Below are 18,455 nucleotides of genomic sequence, written 5' to 3' on the forward strand. Positions count from 1 at the left end.
TGCTATGCAGGAAATATGAATCCTTGGAAATATATTTGGAAGTTGATGGTTCTTGGAAGAATTCGAAGTTTCATCTGGATGATACACCATTATAGAAACATGACAAATCAATATCTCAATGTGCATAAATTAATGGATCCATATCGTGAAGATTGTGCAGGACATGAATAGTAAATTTTGCATGTTATGAGAGAGTGCAAAAATGTAAAACAAAATTGGATTTAGTTATTGAACATAAGTGACAATCATACCTTTTTTGCTATTAATTTATCAAAGAATCGTGTAGCTGAGTGTGGTGGTTTAGCCAGGGATATCAATTGAGATCGATTTTGTGGATTCTCAAAGAATGTAGGTATTCAATGTGTTCTGTGTAGAATTATGAGGTGTGTTAGAGGGCTTACGACTTGCACATTCCAAAGGCTATGATCGAGTGGAGTTACAAGTGGACAAACAATCAAGAAGTTGTAAATGAAATTAAGGAAAATAGCAATCAGTTGAAGGGTATGAGCATGATTCTCAAAATCAAGACTATTATGGCACGAATCTCGAAATCAAAAGTAACGAAAATTAATCGTGAAGTCAATAAGTGTGTGGACACTTTAACAAAGTTTTGTTTCAATCTCTATGGTGGAAGCTTAACTTTTACTGAGTGTCATGATTTTTTTCATAGTTTGTCGCTAGGTAATATCAGAGACATAAATTGAGTTGCTTGAGTTTATTAGTTTTGAGCTTTTGCCCTCTTAAAGCACTAAAAATAAAATATACATGGATGATTTTATAAAAACATTTGTTGGTTGATAGTGTGTTTTTCTATTACCATATTTGGATTGGATTTTGGGAACAATGGTTAAAAGATTTGAGAATTAATGAATATTTCCAAAAACATTTATGAAGAACAAAAACATATAACTCAAAACATTTATGAAGAACAAAAACATATATTAGACTACCAAGAAGTTTCAACTCCTATAAAGACACATGAACAATCAATTACTACCATTCTAAAAAGAGAAATATCGTACAACTTTTCTACCATTTTAAAAAGAAAAATAGTAGGTAATTCTTAAAAATGAAAAACATGATATAGGTTAAAGAGAATTGACTGAAAATATTTTCATGCAGAACAATGGTTGACATAAAATTTCATAGGTAAATCTGAGATTTTTCATGTAAATTTCTTAAATTATTATATTTTCCTATGGGCGTCAAGAATACATGCAGATTTATTGCGATATTTACATTCCTTAAAAAATCTGCAGAAAATTCCAAAGGAAAATTTATTACAAGTTTTCTTTTTATTAATATTTTACATATAAAAAATATTTTTTTTTTAAAATAAAAAAATGTAAAAAAAGTATAGTACATTTAAGTTTTTTTACAAATAATAATAGTCTTTGTTTAAGTTTTACCAAAAATTATTTTAGAATTTTTTACATAAATAACCAAAATTTTCAATTTTAATACCAAACTAACCAACATTTTCACATAATTTTAAATATACCAATGTTTTAAACAGAAAATGAATTAAAGAGGAGACGACAATTCAATTGGCATCTTCTATTATTATTATTTTTCCGGAAACCTACAGATTTGAAGATACTTGCAGATTTATAGACGGATTTACTTGTGAACTTTTTTAATTTTTTGTCTGTAGGAAAATCGACAGGTAAAAAGTATAGGAGGCGTCAATTCAATTGGTGTCTTCTCTTTAATCTATTTTTTTGTTTGTAATATGGTTATATTAGGAATTTTATGATGAGGGTCGTTAGTTTAGTATTAAAATTGAAAAACTTGGTTATTTAAATTTTTTTTCATTATTTTATCAGTTTTTGGTGATAAAATATATTTTATTTTTAATTTTAAACTTAAATTCATTTCCTTTAAGATAATTTCAGTATATATTAATTTCATTTAATACATATTTCAAATCATATTTTAAATACATTTTTTAACAATATATATGTATTAAATGAAATTAATATATACTTAATTTAGTATATACATATTTTAAATTACATAATTACATATTTTAAATTATGTAATTACATATTTTAAAAGAAAATGTACTAAATTTAGTATATATTAATTTCACACAATACATATTTCAAATTTAAATTCTTGCATTAATTCGGTCGATTTCAGTTTTGTAAGAGATTCATATTTTAAATCTGATTTCGACCATAATAAACCACTTACAATAAAAAAAGTGACCCACGGTTAAATTGGTTTCGTTTTCGTTGTTCGAAATCCACCATAACCTATGGAGAATTTCTATCAATCGTTATTTAATAAGATTGTTATCACCCACACAATGACAATGAAAAGAGAAGAACGGTTTAGAAAGAAAGAAATTAATACAATTTATGAGTTCTTTCTTCTCTTCATACAAGAATAAGGGTTACTCTCTCTATTTATAGTTTGATGTTAGCTTGCTCATTAAGCCAAATCCCAAAAATATAAAAGCCTAAAATAGATAACACTACTAAAATAGGTCTAAGTCGAAATCTTTTGTGAAGCAACATGTTTCGACACTTCGACACACTAATACAACTCAACACACTAGGTGATTCGACACTTCCTTATTTCCGTCGAGCAACCTGCTTCAACACAAGGAATTACAATTTAACACATCACTTAATTCATTGTGTCTAAGCTATCTACATTCATCATAACTCTTAGTCTTCTGAATACTTCGGCCTGCACTCCCTTTATCATGATATCTACAATCTGATTCTCAGTTCTGCAGTCTTCCATATTCATCTTCCCATATGCTACATGCTCTCGAAGATAATGGAATCTCATTTCTATGTGCTTGCTTCGATCATGTGTTATAGGATTCTTTGCCAGGTTGATAGCTGACATATTGTCGATCTTCATGGTAATTGCTCCATGACTCTTCGATGTTATCTCTTCGACCAGATTCACCATCCATGTTGCTTGACATGCACGAAGGGAAGCATATATATATATATATATATATATATATATATATATATATATATATATATATATATATATATATATAGAGAGAGAGAGAGAGAGAGAGAGAGAGAGAGAGAGAGAGAGAGAGAGACATTCTACTTTGCACGATGATAATGCCACTACTGGCTCCTTTCTCAAACTACAAGCAACTGGTGCACCACCTAGCATAAACACATAGTCAGTTGTGGATTTTTGATCCTCATCATCACACACCAACTTGAGTCGGTGTATTCAACTAGTTTGCATTCTTTTCCTTCATCAGTTGCAGGAAATAAAATTCCATAGTCGATAGTTCCTTTCAGATACCTCAGTATCTTCTTCGTCGTTACTAGATGTGATACCTTTGGCTTCTACATGAATATACTCACCATACCTACATTGTATGCTAAGTTAGGCCTCATGTGACAAAGGTATCGAAGTGAACCAATAAGTCTTCTATATTGGGTTAGATCAACATCATTTTCATCTTAATCTTTCGATAGTTATAGTCTGGGCTCAGCTGGAGTCGAAGTTGAGTAGCAATATTGCATCTCAAATCTCTTGACTATTTCACTTGTATACCTTCTTTGATGCATCATCAAACCTCTACCATTCTTGTAAAATCCGATGCCAAGGAAATATGAAATGTCATCCAGATCTGACATTTCGAATTCCTTGCTAAGATCACCTTTGAAGTCTTTGATCTCCTTCTTGCAACTACTTGTTATCAACAAGTCGCCGATATAGAGACATAGTTTAAGAAATTCACTCTTACTTCTTCTTACATATACTCCATGTTCAGTTTTGCACTTTACAAACTCCTTTTCCCTTAGAAAGCCATATATCTTCTTATTCCAAGCTCTTGGAGCTTGTTTAAGTCCATACAGAGCTTTATGCAGCATGTACACCCTTCTTTCTTCGCCTTGTTTCACAAACACAGCTGGTTGTGAAACATAAACTTCTTCTTCTAAGGGGCCATTTAGGAATGGACACTTCACACCCATCTGACACATCTTCCAGTTGTTCATGTTTGCTAGACCAACAACCAACATGATTGTTTCAATCCTAGTAACAGGTGCAAAAACTTCGTCAAAGTCGATTCCTTCTTTTTAAAGAAATCCTTTTACCACAAGTCTCGCCTTGTGTCGAGACACTTATCCTTTGGGATTCAACTTCACCTTGTATTTATTGCCTTCTTGTCTTGGGGAAATTCGACAAGTGACCAAGTGTTGTTGACTTCGATTGACTTTAGTTATTCGTTCATTGCTTTCCCCCACTTTGAATCTTTTGATGCCTCAGTTGCATTGACTGGTTCGACATCTGCGTAGAAAGCATATTGTACCAGCTCACCTTCTTCATTGACCACATCATATGATGTAAGCATACATTCTTACAACCTTGTAGGCATGTGTCTTGTTCTTTAAGGTCTGCTTGGGCCTGCTTCACCTCTGACTTCTTGTTGAACTTTTCTTTCGACTTCACTAGCCGATTCATCACATAAGATTCTCACTGAATCCTTCTTAACATTCTCAGTCCAATCTTATTCCATAAGTTCATCTATGATCACGTCCCTGTTGATCACCACTTGCTTGTTCATTGGGTCGAACAACTTGTATCCTTCAGTCAAATGATATCTTATCAGGATCATATGACTCGACTTTTCATCAAGTTTTCTTCTCAACTGATTTGGCAGATGTCTATGTTCTATGGATCCAAACACCTTCAGATGACTCAATTTAGGCTTGACACCAGACTAACATTCTTCTGTTGAACTAATTTGTCTCTTCTTTTATATATATCTTTCTAATATTTCAACTTTTTTCTTTGCGTTGCTTTATTGTTAGTCAATTTTGCTACCGGTGTTATTGTTTTATATTATTTCGATCTTTCTAATTTAAAAAAAAATACCCATAACACTTTTTTTATATTTTTCAAATTATATATATATATATATATATATATATATATATATATATATATATATATATATATATATATATATATATATATATATATATATAATTTTATTTTCTTTTTAATTATTAAAAAGTAAAATTTATGTATTTATAAGGAAGAAAGATAATTTTTTTAAAAAGATGAAAAATACTTTACCTAATATCAAAAGATATTTATTTTAATTTTTTGTTTTCCATGGTAACAATTGTTTTTATAGTGACTGACTGAGGTAATCTAGCATCTCAAAAAATACGATCTTTCGCGAAGTGTTTGGACGCTCACGGAATTGCCTTCAACCTGCTTCCTGCATCCTTAGTGAAGTTGTTCTTGTGTTGATTCGCCTGCATACATTCTTCACACACTTTATTTGAAATGTCGATTTCTGGTAATCCTGAAACCATATTTTTTCCTCTTCTGCCTTTGTTACCATTCTAGATTACTTTGCCTTTTCTTTCTTTTGTTGAGTGCACATGCAAAGCCATATCACTATTCGACTTTCCTGCAACTCTTTTAGCCATTCTTTGTTCATGAGATTCAAGCGTCCCTTGAAGCTCTTCCTTTGTCAATTTGACAAATCTTTTGACTCTTCTATGGCTACTACCACGTGGTCGAACTTTTGAGCCAACGACCTCAAGTTCTTTCCAACAACATATCTTGATGTCAACACTTTTCCACATACCTTGATTTGATTCACTAGTTTCGTAACCTTAGTTAAGAAATCAATTATGCTTTCATTGTCTTCCATCTGAAGAAATTCATATGTCATTTTGTGAGTTTGTAACCTCGCCTCTTTCACCTTCTTCGCGCCTCCAAAAGACTTCTCTAGAATTTCTCATGCTTTTTTCGCTGACTCTACATTACTAACCTTTCCAAAGTTATATGAATCAACACATTGATGGATTATAAAGAGAGCTTTATAATCTTTAATTTTCAATTCGTTATCTGCAACCCTTTCTTGATCTTTCGTGTTTTCTGCAAGCATTGTTACTTCTTCCTTCACAAGATCCCAAATATCTTGATAACATAACACAACCTTCATCTGCTTGCACCAATTCTCATAATTATTGTTCTTGAGAATCACAATATTCGTTGGAAAATGCTTGTTTGGATGATTCATTGCCATCGTGATTTTCTTCCCACGAATCGCTTAAACCGGAGCTCTTGATACTAGATGTTGGAAATCCACCACAACCTATGAAGAATTTCAATCAATCTTGATGAACGAAATTGTTATCACTCATGCAATGACAATGAAAAGATAAGAACGATTTAGAAAGAAAGAAAAAAATGTTGGAGAAGAAGAATATTTTCTATAGAGTTTTCCCTCTATCCACAACCTGTGGAAAACTTCTTTATTCATTTTGCATCTGCAAAATTCAGTGAATACAATGTTATGAGTTATTTCTTCTCTTCATACAAGAATAAGAGTTACTCCCTCTATTTACAGATTTAGGTTAGCTTGCTCACTAAGCCAAAACCCAAAACTATAAAAGCCCAAAATAGATAACACTACTAAAATAAGCCTAAGTCGAAATCCTGTTTAAAGCAACATGCTTCGACACTTTGACACACTAATACAACTCGATACACTAGGTGATTCAACACTTCCTTGATTCTTTCGAGCAACCTGCTTCAACACAAGAAATTATAATTCAACATTTGTCACCCATTTATGTATTTAATTCATCAATTAAATCAATTTCGGTCGGTCTTAATTTTTTTTGTCTACCCTTAAACACATGTGTTCAAATCCTACTTTTTTTTATAGATATTTTATTAAATTGAAGTATGTTCATAGTGAGGAGGGATAAAGATAAATGTATAAATACACGTTAAGGATTATATGTTATTAAATTGAACTAAGCTATTGGTTAGAAATAAGATAGCTGAATGAGGATATATTGGTGATAAATAGCTATACTTTTTTAGAATTATTCGAAATGACATCGTTTTGACGAGTTAAAAGAATAAACATAAAAGATCAACCTACAAATTTAAGAAACTCATCGATTCATTTGTTTGACCGGGTAGATATATATGAAATGATTAGTCATATGAGAAAGATTTTTTTTTACTAAACAACTCTTTTAATAGCTATTAATATTTAAATAAATCAAAGATAATAATTTAGTGTAATAATTGGTGTAATTTGTTTCTTCTTTTATATATATCTTTCTAATATTTCAACTTTTTTCTTTGCGTTGCTTTATTGTTAGTCAATTTTGCTACCGATGTTATTGTTTTATATTATTTCGATCTTTTTAATTTAAAAAAAAAATACCCATAACACTTTTTTATATATTTTTCAAATTATATATATATATATATATATATATATATATATATATATATATATATATATAATTTTATTTTATTTTTAATTATTAAAAAGTAAATTTTATGTATTTATAAGGAAGAAAGATAATTTTTTTTAAAAGATGAAAAATACTTTACCTAATATCAAAAGATATTTATTTTAATTTTTTGTTTTCCATGGTAACAGTTGGTTTTGTAGTGACTGACTGAGGTAATCGTAGCATCTCAAAAAATACGATCTTTCGCGAAGTGTTTGCACGCTCACGGAATTGCCTTCAACCTGCTTCCTGCATCCCTAGTGAATTTGTTCTTGTGTTGATTCGCCTGCATACATTCTTCACACACTTTATTTGGAATGTCGATTTCTGGTAATCCTTAAACCATATTTTTTCCTCTTCTGCCTTTGTTACCATTCTAGATTACTCTGCCTTTTCTTTCTTTTGTTGAGTGCACATGCAAAGCCATATCACTATTCGACTTTCCTGCAACTCTTTTAGCCATTCTTTGTTCATGAGATTCAAGCGTCCCTTGAAGCTCTTCCTTTGTCAATTTGACAAATCTTTTGACTCTTCTATGGCTACTACCACGTGGTCGAACTTTTGAGCCAACGACCTCAAGATCTTTCCAACAACATATCTTGATGTCAACACTTTTCCACATACCTTGATTTGATTCACTAGTTTCGTAACCTTAGTGAAGAAATCAATTATGCTTTCATTGTCTTCCATCTGAAGAAATTCATATGTCATTTTGTGAGTTTGTAACCTCTCCTCTTTCACCTTCTTCGCGCCTGCAAACGACTTCTCCAGAATTTCTCATGCTTCTTTCGCTGACTCTACATTACTAACCTTTCCAAAGTTATATGAATCAACACATTGATGGATTATAAAGAGAGCTTTATAATCTTTATTTTTCAATTCGTTATCTGCAACCCTTTCTTGATCTTTCGCGTTTTCTGCAAGCATTGTTACTTCTTCCTTCACAAGATCCCAAATATCTTGATAACATAACACAACCTTCATCCGCTTGCACCAATTCTCATAATTATTGTTCTTGAGAATCAGAATATTCGTTGGAAAATGCTTGTTTGGATGATTCATTGCCATCGTGATTTTCTTCCCACGAATCGCTTAAACCGGAGCTCTTGATACTAGATGTTGGAAATCCACCACAACCTATGAAGAATTTCAATCAATCTTGATGAACGGAATTGTTATCACTCATGCAATGATAATGAAAAGATAAGAACAATTTAGAAAGAAAGAAACAAATGTTGGAGAAGAAGAATATTTTCTATAGAGTTTTCCCTCTATCCACAACTTGTGGAAAACTTCTTTATTCACTTTACATCTGCACAAATTCAGTGAATACAATGTTATGAGTTATTTCTTCTCTTCATACAAGAATAAGAATTACTCCATCTATTTACAGATTTAGGTTAGCTTGCTCACTAAACCAAAACCCAAAACTATAAAAGCCCAAAATAGATAACACTACTAAAATAAGCCTAACTCGAAATCCTATTTAAAGCAACATGCTTCGACACTTTGACACACTAATACAACTCGATACACTAGGTGATTCAACACTTCCTTGCTTCTTTTGAGCAACCTACTTCAACACAAGGAATTATAATTCAACATTTGTCACCCATTTATGTATTTAATTCATCGATTAAATCAATTTCGGTCGGTCTTTATTTTTTTTGTCTACCCTTAAACACATGTGTTCAAATCCTACTTTTTTTATAGATATTTTATTAAATTGAAGTAAGTTCATAGTGAGGAAGGATAAAGATAATTGTATAAATACACGTTAAGGATTATATGTTGTTAAATTGAACTAAGCTATTGGTTAGAAATAAGATAGTTGAATGAGGATATATTGGTGATAAATAGCTATACTTTTTTAGAATTATTCGAAACGACATCGTTTTGACGAGTTAAAAGAATAAACATAAAAGATCAACCTACAAATGTATGAAACTCATCGATTCAATTTTTTGACCAGGTAGATATATATGAAATGATTAGTCATATGAGAATGAATTTTTTTTTTACTAAACAACTCTTTTAATAGCTATTAATATTTAAATAAATCAAAGATAATAATTTAGTGTAATAATTGGTGTAATTTGTCTTATCTTTTATATATATCTTTCTAATATTTCAACTTTTTTCTTTGTGTTGCTTTATTGTTAGTCAATTTTGCTACCGGTGTTATTGTTTTATATTATTTCGATCTTTTTAATTTAAAAAAAACAATACCCATAACACTTTTTTATATATTTTTCAAATTATATATATATATATATATATATATATATATATATATATATATATATATATATATATATATATATATATATATATATATATATATATATATATATATATATATATTTATTTTCTTTTTAATTATTAAAAAGTAAAATTTATGTATTTATAAGGAAGAAAGATAATTTTTTTTAAAAGATGAAAAATACTTTACCTAATATCAAAAGATATTTATTTTAATTTTTTGTTTTCCATGGTAACAATTGTTTTTATAGTGACTGACTGAGGTAATCGTAGCATCTCAAAAAATTCGATCTTTCGCGAAGTGTTTGCACGCTCACGGAATTGCCTTCAACCTGCTTCCTGCATCCTTAGTGAATTTGTTCTTGTGTTGATTCGCCTGCATACATTCTTCACACACTTTATTTGGAATGTCGATTTCTGGTAATCCTGAAACCATATTTTTTCCTCTTCTGCCTTTGTTACCATTCTAGATTACTTTGCCTTTTCTTTCTTTTGTTGAGTGCACATGCAAAGCCATATCACTATTCGACTTTCCTGCAGCTCTTTTAGTCATTCTTTGTTCATGAGATTCAAGCGTCCCTTGAAGCTCTTCCTTTGTCAATTTGACAAATCTTTTGACTCTTCTATGGCTACTACCACGTGGTCGAACTTTTGAGCCAACGACCTCAAGATCTTTCCAACAACATATCTTGATGTCAACACTTTTCCACATACCTTGATTTGATTCACTAGTTTCGTAACCTTAGTGAAGAAATCAATTATGCTTTCATTGTCTTCCATCTGAAGAAATTCATATGTCATTTTGTAAGTTTGTAACCTCGCCTCTTTCACCTTCTTCGCGCCTCCAAACGACTTCTCCAGAATTTCTCATGCTTCTTTCGCTGACTCTATATTACTAACATTTCCAAAGTTATATGAATCAACACATTGATGGATTATAAAGAGAGCTTTATAATCTTTATTTTTCAATTCGTTATCTGCAACCCTTTCTTGATCTTTCGCGTTTTCTGCAAGCATTGTTACTTCTTCCTTCACAAGATCCCAAATATCTTGATAACATAACACAACCTTCATCTGCTTGCACCAATTCTCATAATTATTGTTCTTGAGAATCAGAATATTCGTTGGAAAATGCTTGTTTGGATGATTCATTGCCATCGTGATTTTCTTCCCACGGATCGCTTGAACCGGAGCTCTTGATACTAGATGTTGGAAATCCACCACAACCTATGAAGAATTTCAATCAATCTTGATGAACAGAATTGTTATCACTCATGCAATGACAATGAAAAGATAAGAACGATTTAGAAAGAAATAAAAAAATGTTGGAGAAGAAGAATATTTTCTATAGAGTTTTCCCTCTATCCACAACCTGTGGAAAACTTCTTTATTCACTTTGCATCTGCAAAATTCAGTGAATACAATGTTATGAGTTATTTCTTCTCTTCATACAAGAATAAGAATTACTCCCTCTATTTACAGATTTAGGTTAGCTTGCTCACTAAGCCAAAACCCAAAACTATAAAAGCCCAAAATAGATAACACTACTAAAATAAGCCTAAGTTGAAATCCTGTTTAAAGCAACATGCTTCGACACTTTGACACACTAATACAACTCGATACACTAGGTGATTCAACACTTCCTTACTTCTTTCGAGCAACCTGCTTCAACACAACGAATTATAATTCAACATTTGACACCCATTTATGTATTTAATTCATCGATTAAATCAATTTCGGTCGGTGTTAATTTTTTTGTCTACCCTTAAACACATGTGTTCAAATCCTACTTTTTTATAGATATTTTATTAAATTGAAGTAAGTTCATAGTGAGGAAGGATAAAGATAATTGTATAAATACACGTTAAGGATTATATGTTGTTAAATTGAACTGAGCTATTGGTTAGAAATAAGATAGTTGAATGAGGATATATTGGTGATAAATAGCTATACTTTTTTAGAATTATTCGAAACGACATCGTTTTGACGAGTTAAAAGAATAAACATAAAAGATCAACCTACAAATTTATGAAACTCATCGATTCATTTGTTTGACCGGGTAGATATATATGAAATGATTGGTCATATGAGAAAGATTTTTTTTTTACTAAACAACTCTTTTAATAGCTATTAATATTTAAATAAATCAAAGATAATAATTTAGTGTAATAATTAGTGTAATTTGTCTCTTCTTTTATATATATCTTTCTAATATTTCAACTTTTTTCTTTGCGTTGCTTTATTATTAGTCAATTTTGCTACCGGTGTTATTGTTTTATATTATTTCGATCTTTTTAATTTTAAAAAAAATATCCATAACACTTTTTTATATATTTTTCAAATTATATATATATATATATATATATATATATATATATATATATATATATATAATTTTCTTTTCTTTTTAATTATTAAAAAGTAAAGTATTTTTATGTATTTATAAGGAAGAAAGATAATTTTTTTTAAAAGATGAAAAATACTTTACCTAATATCAAAAGATATTTATTTTAATTTTTTGTTTTCCATGGTAACATTTGTTTTTATAGTGACTGACTAAGGTAATCGTAGCATCTCAAAAAATACGATCTTTCGCGAAGTGTTTGCACTCTCACGGAAAACGATTCGAACATAGTCACCATCGAACTTTATTTATTCCAAAAGAGGAAAGAGAAAATATCAATAAAACCCTTAAAAAATAAAAGAAAATGGTTGTCACAACCAAATTCGGGTTTGGGAGTCGATTACGTAAGGGGAAGTATTATCACCCCGCACGTCCGTTGTACTCAACGAAAACTTTTTAGTTAGACTTGCATTTGAATGTTAACTTATGTATGCGATCTTCTACTTGTTGTGCGAGAAAAGAGAAATAAATGTTTTTTAGTTTTTTATTAATGTGTCTGACAAGATTTCAAAATTATGCTCCTACGTATCTCCAAGTGCGATGAAGAACTCAAGGATACGTAGTTCTTCATAAAAGGAATTGTTTGTTGGTTGCTTTTAAGGAGTGATCCTTTAGACATATCGAATGGTTTAAACCTTTGCTTGTTCTCGTTCTTTGGAGGCTGAAGCCTTTGTTTGTTTCACGTCGATATGGATAAAGCATACTCGTTTTTGAAAATGGTTTTTGAAGGTCGCATAAGCGCAGAAAAAAAGTTTGATTAGTTGGTTTGTTTATTAAACAAGTATTTAGATCGCATTCTAACAATTAAACGTGGGCTTGCATGCTCACGATTGAGACTTAAGCGCTAGTTTGTATATGCATTAGAATGGCATAGACAATGTCCTTTTGAAAAAGGCCACCGGTCACACGAGGGCGATAAAATAGATTTCACGTGTTGAATATTTTTTGGGCGAATGATGAATGTTCGGTAAGAACGATACGTAAGCCTCAAGAATGCTAAACTCCAATGGACATTTTTCATTCAATGTATTTATGAAATTTGTTTGATGGACAACAAACATTTAATAAGAACGAGACGTGTGCCTCGAAATTGATTGTTCAAAGGTTCTACCGGATATCTAGACTCCAACGCCCTCTTTTTGTCCAAGCTTATTACGTATTTTAGAAACGAAAGAACGAACAAGCGGCTAGCCCAAGACGTATACCTCGGGACCAATCATTCGAGAATTCATGGAATGTGAGCCTCTAAGGATCCTCCACTTTTGCATTTGTTAAGAAAGAAGGTTTGTGTTATATTTAGTCGGGAAAAGATTCGAATCGCGTCGATACAAAATTAAACGGGTTTGAAAGAGTCCTTTGGTGTTTGACTAAGGTTTTTGAAAATGGTTTTATATGAGAAAATTTCTCGACGTTTGATCGAGCGTTATTTCTTTTTTGAAAAATGGTTGATTTTACGTTAATCTTGAATTAACAATCAACTAACTAAAACAAGATTTAAATGTAAACAACAAGGAACTCATTTTAAGAAGGCCCAAGAGAATGCCAAGGGACCAGAAATAAACTGAAATATGGAGTACTGAATTTAGCTCTAAGCTAACTTAAAGGTGATTCATGTAGGAATCACTCTATAAGAAACCGAGCAACAATGATATTACAAACTCGAATGCACAATACAATAAGAAAACCAACAACTTTATAAACTATACACAACAATTACAATGGTAAATAAACCAAACTCGAGGTAATGAATTTAGCTCTAAGTTAAGCTAACTTAAAGTTAATTCATGTAGGAATCACTCTAGAAAAAATCGGGCAACCTAATCTATGCGTCCAAGTGATTTTTGGAAGAAAAATGAAGTTAAGCTCCGAAATCACAACATAATAAAATTTAGCAACTTGATAAAATTATACAATATTTACAAAAATAAATTGAATTTAAAGTAATGGATTTAAATCTAATTTAAGCTAACTTAAAGTGGATTCATATCGGAATCACTCTATAAGAAGTTGGACAACCTAATATATATCCAAGAGATTTTCGAAAGCTAAATTGGATTTAAGCTCCGAAATCGCAACGCAATAAAATCCAAATAGCAGCAACCATGTAAACATACATTCGTTTATAAATCAAAGCTTAACAAACTGAAATGAACATGGCAACATGGCCCCAAACTTAAAATACAAAAATAAGTACAAGTGAAAAAGGGGTAATGAGTTTAATATGAATAACAAACAGTCAAATATAAATACAAGTCTAATATTCATAATACTAACATGAAATAATCATAAAATGAAAAATAAATAAAGAAAACAAAATATGCTAAAAAATAAATAAAGATAATAAAAGTTGTTGAAAAATAAATAAAGAAAATAAAAGTTTGTTGAAAGGGGTGGCGTTATGCTTCTAGTAGTGGATCAACTTTTTTTAAACTTTCAAAAACCGCCCATTCAAATTTAGACATATGGAAATGTTATCAACAAAACCAAAAAATTATAAAACAAAAACCTCTTCTTCTCTAGCTCTCAGTTCTGCTCAGACCAAAACAAGTAAAAGAACAAAAGTAATCACCATCCTCATATGCAAAACAAATGTCATAATAAAGAACGGTGTGAGTAGAAAAACAAACGGGTGGTGATGCGATCGATGGCGAAAGCCACGCGTGGTGGAGTGACCAAGTTGCTTGGTGGTGCCGATTGGCTTGTGAAGTGCTCGCTGGAAAAGTTAATGAAGGTGGTGGTTCTATGACATTACATTCACAATGGCTGTTAGGTTGTTATTGGTGTGGATGTAGCGTTCTTCATGTTAGTTGTCATTGTCAGAGCTGAGTTGTTTTTGCAGTAGATTAGAGTGACTTATGAATGCTCTTTCGTGGTAGTTTATATTTGTTGGATAATGAAGTTGACGGTTGTGATCGAGTTTGCGTAGGTGTTTGAAATGTGGCTTTGTCGATACTGGTTTGTGGAGAGGAAGTTCGATGGTGTGAGTAGTAAGTGAAGAAGAGTTGTGGATTAGTTGTTTAAGGAGGTGACAATTTGTGATGTGCAACAAGGTTGTTTATCACGGTGAGAGTGATGAGGAAGAACAAATCATGAAGGTTCATGAAAGGTGATGGTGTAAAGGGCCATTTTATAGTGGTTGTTGGTTAAGGTAGTGAGATTGTTTGATTGTGTAGAGATTATAAAGAGAGGTTTACAAGGTGATTGTTGGTTTTTTACATGTGAATTGAGGTTGGTTGAAGAAACAAAAGTTATACATATATAGAGAGAGTCCTCGTGAGTGAGGGTGAGTTTCAAGGTTATGTCATGAATAACATGAAAGATATGGGTCTCAGTTTTTTTCAATGTCGGAGAGAGGTAGCTTGGTGGAGTTGTTGTTTTTGCTTTGTCGGTGAAGGTGTTGTAATAGGTGGCTTGCCGCGGTCACATGGTGGTGGAAGTTTTTATGGTGTTGTTAGGAGACTTATGAAATGGTGATGTTCACGACAAAGTTAACCGACAGAGGAATAATGATTTATGGGTGTTTCTCACGTTTGTTGTGGAAAATGGATTATTCTTTTTTTAAAGTGGGTTCATGCATGTATGTATGGGAGAGACATTGGAGGAATTTTGTTTGGATGAGTCATGTGTTATCCTGTGGTTGAAGGTTCTTTCCTAATCATCAAAGAGAGGTTGATATTTTTATATGAGTGGAGGACTTTTATGAATTTGAGAAAGGGAGTATCCCATGTGATGGGGTGACAGCTAGTACATGTGAGTCTCCTTCCAACTGTTTCCCCGTTTTCCTTTTATCACAATTTATTCTTTTTTTTTTCTAGAGAGGGTGGTGTGTCGCCTTAAGAATGGGGAGCTTTTTTCTATTTTCATTTTTTCGGTTATCCTGCTGAGTGTGTATGTGCTCACGTGAGAATTAAAGGGAATGTTCTCACTCTCTCTTTTCTCTTTTTCATCACTTTCAATTTCTTTTATTTTCCTAATTTCTTTTGATTGGTGGAAAAATATGGACATGGATAGCCATTGTGGACCATTTATCAACTGGATTCGATGGCCAAGATGAAACAAAGAAACACAAATTATTAATCAATTTAAAATGCCTTAAATGCCCCTTTTAGATGCCTTAAGAGATTTAAATGAAATTAAATCACTTAAAACAACTAAAATTGACACATTTTTAAATAACCACAATAAAATCAAAATGACTATATAGGATATTCTATTTATTTATTTCAGACAGTTTAACAAAAAAAATAAAAATAAAAAGATTCAAAATGAATAAAAATCGAGCGTAAAAATGCGCGAAAAATTAAAATGAATGCACTAAAATGATCAACATGAAATAAAATTCTAGAAAACATACAGGTTTTGATCAAATTTTGAAGTAAAAAATTTCAGGTTAAAAAGGCTCGGGCTGATCAAAATACGACCGAAAAAGGAGTCGAAAAATAAACGATCACACTAGGTCGAATTATGCAAACCGTAGATTAATAACACTGATGTCTGCAAGCTCGATTTCAAAACTTTTTGCCCGCTAATTTCACGCACATTTGAAAATTGATTTAACTGGTTTATCTATCTATTCAAAAATTTATTTTGGTCGACATTTTAGACATTATACATGATGGAATGCATGTTATGCTATGCAGATGATGCAAATTAAAGTAAAATTGAATGTGTGAAAGTTTTAAAAAGTTTGAACAAAAATGGGGTATGACAACTGCCCCTATTTAATTACCTTGAACGAGAAGGTATGAATGACAGCGGTCTTCATACAATCATGGTGGAAGATGATTAAATACGAAAAGTCCCCAAATTTTGTCCTACAAGGTGGACATGAAATGCATAGATGAAATGAAATGCTCTATAAAAGGCTCCCTCGGGAGGAGATTTACTGAGGACTTGATCTTTATTTGGTAAGAAAGATTCAACGGACTTGTTGGGGAATATCATCATAAAAGGTTGATGCATCATCAAAGGGTTGATGGAAAGGACTTGTCATCATCAAATGGTTTATGGAAAACGATTTGTGATCATCAAATGGTTGATGGAAAGGACTTCACTAGGGGTTGTCATGATCAAAGGGTTGATGGAAAGAACTTCACTAAGGACTGACATCATCAAAGGGTTGATGGAGATAACTTCACTAAGGAGTGATGTCATCAAAGGGTTGATGTAAAATACTTCACTAAGGAGTGACACCATCAAAGGGTTGATGGGACATTCTTCACTATAGATTGACATCATCAAATGGTTTATGGAAAAGACTTCACCGAGGAATGACATCATCAAAGGGTTGATGGAACAGACTTCACTATGGAATGACATCATCAAAGGGTTAATGGAATATACTTCACTATGGAGTGGCATCATCAAAGGGTTGATGGAAATAACTTCACTAATGAGTGACATCGTCAAAGAGTTGATGAAAAGGGAATATATTATGTATGTATGTTTTTTTGTAAATTTGTAGTGACGTAATTCTTCACCTCAGTGAAAATACTATGCACCATGCATGAAATGTCATGATTAATTCATATGAGAATGCAAATGAATTATTGGATTTTATCTTTGATGAAACTTCCCGTTCTGGAGAGAAAGTTTGTTATGAATGAAATTTCCTGTTTTGGCAGGAAAGTTATGTATGCATGTGAGAATGTAGACAATTTTATTTTTGATGAAAACTTATTGTTTCGGGGGGAAAGTTTTTTGGATGAGATTTCCTGTTTCGGAAGGAAAGTTATGCACGCAATGATGCATGTTTTTGATGAAAACTTCTCGTTTCAGCGGGAAAGTTATGCATGAAATTTTATGATTGATGCATGTAGAGATGTAGATGAGTGGCTTGACTTTATTTCCTTGAAAAGGTCAAGCAAAGTGGAATATTTAGGGTACCAATGGAGATTGGATTTTAGTTTATTGAATATTGTCGGATTGTGGGTTACTAATGAATATCGGGTTTTGAAAACGATGTCAATGGGATTTGACTTTGGTATTTTTCGTAGTTGCCAATATGGATTGGACATTTGGTTGGTGAAAGGATTTGACTTTCCGACACTCGATCTTTGACGATGTGATGATTAGAAAGAAGATGTGAACGCTCTTGGTGCCCCAAGTTTGATTTGTTGCTGATAAGCTGCATGTTTGTTCATGAGAGAACCTTGATCAGTCACCATTTTCATTAAGTTTTCGTTACTGATCCGACAAGAAACAAAGGATTTTGAGAGACTGTGCAAGCATATTGGTACTTTTTAAGGAAACTTTACTTCCCGTATAATATTTAAGAATTTCCATTCATTGTCATATTTTACTTATATTTTCGTGATTTTACGCGTGGGATGTCTGTGTTTTTGTCCAACAGGTCCAGGTAGAATAACCGAGGAACCCGGAGCGAGACAATGCAGAATTCCAACAAGCAAAGGAATGGAAAAACCCCGGTATAGGAGGCCCGACACGGGCCGTGTCAGGCAAAAGAAGCATGAAAGAAAGAAACAGTAGCCTGACACGGTCGGCCGTGTCAGCTGACA

The sequence above is a fragment of the Lathyrus oleraceus genome, chromosome 4 (assembly GCF_024323335.1).
Source record: "Lathyrus oleraceus cultivar Zhongwan6 chromosome 4, CAAS_Psat_ZW6_1.0, whole genome shotgun sequence".
Lineage (NCBI taxonomy): Eukaryota > Viridiplantae > Streptophyta > Magnoliopsida > Fabales > Fabaceae > Lathyrus > Lathyrus oleraceus.